This window comes from Toxotes jaculatrix, chromosome 24 (assembly GCF_017976425.1).
Source record: "Toxotes jaculatrix isolate fToxJac2 chromosome 24, fToxJac2.pri, whole genome shotgun sequence".
NCBI lineage: Eukaryota > Metazoa > Chordata > Actinopteri > Toxotidae > Toxotes > Toxotes jaculatrix.
The window spans coordinates 1,448,324-1,453,184 of record NC_054417.1 but is presented as its reverse complement, the minus strand read 5'-3'; the positions used below and the strand labels follow the sequence as shown (position 1 = coordinate 1,453,184).

At 41.7% G+C, this 4,861-nt stretch overlaps 1 long non-coding RNA gene across 2 annotated transcripts; it reads left to right on the top strand.

Annotated features, from left to right (window-relative positions):
• The first annotated feature begins 596 nt into the window (after positions 1–596).
• LOC121177968 lies at positions 597–3,815 on the top strand. 2 transcript variants are annotated; one of them, XR_005893424.1, is made up of 5 exons: positions 597–690; positions 823–893; positions 2,142–2,772; positions 3,222–3,298; positions 3,420–3,815. It is a non-coding gene; the product is annotated as an uncharacterized LOC121177968 (long non-coding RNA). The 2 variants fall into 2 exon arrangements; XR_005893423.1 differs by having other exon boundaries at positions 2,142–3,298.
• Positions 3,816–4,861: the final 1,046 nt, after the last annotated feature.

Here is a 4,861-nt window from a genome sequence, read left to right as displayed (position 1 = left end):
TGATTTTAGTTATGAGACTAAGAACAGTCTGGTTAGATATGTATGTTACCACTGCAAATTTCCCATTTGGTGCTCGCCTCATATTTCTGCACAGTTTGTACCACAGTTACACAGTTACATAATCATGACTGCATTTGTAAACATGAAATGCCAAAGACTTGTCTTGTTTGCGTGATTATCTACAGAAAACTGGAACCTAAATCCAGCTTTCATGGGTTTCCCCAAAGTTTTTGTTTAGGCGATGAGATAACTCATCGCACCATCGATTCACAGCCTAGGGTTATAACCATACTCACTAACTGAATATAGGTCTCTTTATTTCATAAAAGTATCTCTGTTTTTTCTAAAGGTATCGAGTCTGAAAAACTAAAAATGAATACTACATGTGTAATATATCATTTTATCAGAAAGGCAAAAATGTAAATTGGAATATGCACAAATATCATACATAATTATTTGTAATTTATGTTTATTTTGAAGCTTCAGACCCCTCTGCTGCTGTGGGATTTACCCCTGAACTTAGCACCTCCTGTTTGCTGTTACAGTAACGTTAACAGTATCTGTGTGCAGAGCAGCTGCAGTGTGAACCGGGTGCAGCAGACTAAGACATATCCGAGCAGACAGCTGTCATGGTCGGTCTGGCATCACCCCACTGGCTGTGTTCTTACAGCCTCTGTTTACCCAGGGAAAGTGAGGATGCCGCACTGTTACCTGTCCGAGTACAGCACAGCTTCATGTTTTATTGGACGCTGACCTAATTGTGCATTCATGATCCTTATTTGATTCACTAATGTTTATTATGACTTGTGTTTTTCGATGCAGGGAGGGGTTTGGACACTGGCTGGAGTTCATCATATTCATGACCACAGTTGTTCCACTGGACCAAATCGATGGTAAGTGTTCGGTTCAGTTGCACGTCATAGGTTGTTGTTGAGTAGCTGCAGGTCTTTATTAGTCAAACGTCCGAAAATTGTCCAGGAAGTCCAGGGTTTCAGGCTCCTGACCAGTTCTCTCATTAGTTGGCTTCGTGACAACAGGTTTGAAAATAAAACTAAAACCCCTCATGTGTTTCCACAGGCTTTTATTGGTTAAGGTTTTACAAGTAATCCAGCCCAAAATACAGAGACAGCTCTTACAACACAGGCCATTGTGTTTAAATGTAGAGCTGTAAACATAAATGGTGATAAAATAATTGTTGTTGATTTAATAACCAAACACAGCTAATAATCTCCTCCCTCACCAGGAAGCAAATCCCACGAGAGCTGTAACGTCTCACAGATGCCTCAAATTACCTTTGTTTTAAAGACCTTTAATCCTGGGGCTCCTCAGGGATCCACCCCAGGTCCCCCTGTGGTTTTAATCTGAAAAACCTTAAAGGTTTCCTTCAGGGCCTTTTATGTTTCACAGTGTGCAAGCATGGTAATGTATTTTAAAACATCTTAAGCACATTACAAGCGTGTTGCACAGCATTCTGTTTGTATAATCACATTTGGAAATGACATGCATCGTTATCAAGGGAGGAAATTAACATTTTCATCCACCGGCCACAATGGCTGGTGCCTTCCAAATTTTGCCAGAGCCTTTGACTGATTCACCAGCCAAATATGATCCGAAAGCAAAAGAGTCTCAGCAGGACGGGAGGTTACCGACGTTCAGCTGCAGGCTGCTGATGTTTTCCTACCTTAAACAGATTAGTGTTTGCAGACAGAGTGTTTGCTTTTTCATTTTATATCATTACCGTCAAGTTAACCAAAAAAATGAAAACTGAGACAAGTCATGTAAAGAAACGATGACTGAGAATTACATAGAATGAAAAACAAACAAAACAACTCAGAATAGAACAACATCCCTTTTCTTGGCATCAGTAATCTATTCATTTGTTCAGTGCTGTGCTTGAATCATGTATAAATACCTTCATAATGTAGATTAGACAACAGAGTGTTCTCCTAATGGACATACATTATTAATCATTAAAAATCCATGAGAGCAGGCGGACTAAAGGCCATATTGTAGCTCTATGATGTGGTTAATGATGGATTATGATGATAATTACCATGAGATGAGAAAGCAGTGGATCCAGCGCGACAGAGAAGTGATGTGTCACTAACCGGACTAATTACAAAGAAATCTCTCTTTCCCAGATGCATCGACACCTGCGGCCTCCAACAGATGCTGCTGTCAGACGGAGAGGACGGGGCTGCATCTGTGAGGAGGAGTTTACACTTCATCTCTGGCTGCAGGTACAGTACACTGAGGCTGAAACCTGGCTGTTTTCCTTCCATCAACCACGTGGTGAAGACTTTTTTCCTGCTGGAACTGAAATACTTGATCTTTGGCTCTCAAGCAAACACACATTTAAAGGATAATTAGTGTTGTTTCAGTGTGAAGTGGTAACACTGCTCATGTTTAATGCCGTGTTAGACTCCATTGTGGTGATGTTGCCATGTTCCCAGATCACAGTGTGACCTGCATTATGAGAAACAGGAATCATCCTGTAAGAATGAACTGGATACCCGTCCAGTCACTTTGCATAGTTTGCCTTAAACAGCGAAGTTGAGTTTTAGTGAATCATTGCTGCGTTTCGGGAATTATTCTCGTCGACATCATAAACGCCTCATTGACTTGGTCCTGGCGACGTTCTGGCGTCTCTGCGCAATTTCATCTTTCTGAGAAGACTTTCATCGATTTTGTGGGAAGAGTCCTGTTTGGTAGGAGCTGCTTTAATGAAGCCGCCGGGCAGAGCTTCAGTGAACCTGCACCTCTCAAACGAAGGTAAGACCAAACTCCTTGGTTCTTCTTTTGTAAGCCATCTGCATTTCAAACATTGTTTCATACATAATTTTACACGTGCCATGAGCTGCAACCCTGTATGTTGATGGTGTTTTATATATTTTAACCAATAAAAAAAAACAAGACTCATACAAAAAAGTAATTCCTTGTGATTGTGATTATTTCACTTACACAGACCTTTTATTTACATTATGTACAGTAAAAAAAGTTTTAATGCAGACTATGAAAGGGTTTCATTGTGGGGCAAATATTGATGTTAGAGGGGCAGCTTTGTCCCATGGCTCCCATGATTGGCTCTGAGCTACTTCTTATTCTGCAGTTATTCTTTATAATTCTGTGTCTGGCTGTGGTGACGTTATCAAACAAACCTGCACACTCGTAGAAAAAAAGAAAAAAATGCATCTTTGCAGTAACTTTTGTTTCTTTAACAGGTTTCAAGCCCAAAATTTTCCAAAACTCCCTCAATGCATAAAAGTCAGCGTCAAACCCACGCCACCAAAAACTGAAGGTACTTTTTTTTTTTCCTCAGCAGCTGATAAACAGCTCAGCCCGATGTGGCTCAGCCGTCATACATATTATAAAGTATAAAAGATGTGTGCTCTGTAGCTGTGACCTTTCCCCCTCTCCAGGCAAACACCTCCACAACGAACCCACAGCAGCAGCAGCAGCCACCCCCCTCCCAACGCACGGCAGCCTGGACTTCAAAGGAGAAAGACTGGCGTGATACCAGAGGCGTACTACAGCACGCTACACAAAATTCACCTGACTGCTTTTTCAACTTTTCCATTTTCCACAGTTGTCTCACCAAACGGCATCGGTTAATGGAAACTTCATGAAAACTGCTAACGTTAGCTGATACATTCATTTAGACATACATATTCATCCCTGATCGTGACCTTTGACCTCCTTGGTTGCTGTTGTTTTTCAGTGGATGTCTGCAGCAGCCATGTCTGCCATGCTTTCTAATGTTAATGTCTTTAACATTAAACAAGGGATAAATTAGCAGAGCTGTCTTTATCCAAGGGATAAAGAATTTTAAGGAGACATGAAACCAAACCAGATGAGGCTGGAAAGGATCATTTAATGCTGAATGGAAGGTAGTTACTGACTGGAATAATTCACTGATTTCTATGATAAATGCACTTAATAAAATACATTTACTGAACAGCTTTGTAATGAGTCAGAGCGAAAGTTTTCAGATCCTGCACTCACAGTAGAAGCAGCACGGTGTGAAAATACTCCGTAAGTAAAAGTCCTGAAAACTTTACACCTGTAAAAGCAAAAACCAACATGTACTCAAAGTATTTAAAGGAAACGTACTAAGAAAAATAAATAGGAATAAAGTAGTATAAAGTAGTATATAATAGTCATACTAAAGGAAAGTACAAGTAGCATTTGCAAATGTGTAAGCCGTTGCCTGAAGAGTGAGTAAGATGAGAGGGGTGGGGGTGCTGTAATATCAGTGTAGTAGTAGTGGAGTGGTGTAGTACAACACTCTTTGCTGCAGTGAATCTGAGCACGTTTTTCTTTCCTGCTGCTGGTTGAGCAGGACAACAGGGAGACTTTTTGTCCTGGCTGGGATCAATCGCTCCATAGATGACGCCCACCCGGCCAGGCCTCTCCGTGGGCGGTCAGCGGCCCAGCAGAACGGCCCGGACCGGCCCCGCCTGGGCCCTCCTCCGGCCCCCGCAGCCTGCAGGGCCAGCACACAGCAGGAGAGCTGCGCTTCAGCTGACACCCCAGTGAACTTTAAAGTCAGTGCTTTCTTATTGTGATCTACTTCCTGCTGAAGGAGGGATTATTCACAACCAGTGGGATGTCAGTGAGACAAAGAAAGGCAATTTGACTGGACAGAAAGGGTAACTATTCAAAAGTCAGTGAGCTTTCCTGAGAAGAAAAAACTTAAATGTATTAAAGAAGGTTTCCTCTGCCACCCAAACTTCAGTCCGTTTTGTGTAGGAATTTTAAGAACGTTCCGACTTCAGGTATTTATCCAAACGTACCGCATATTTCCAGAAAGCCGGCAAAAGAAAATTCACATTTCCAGCACTGCTGTTGTGTGAATATCAGT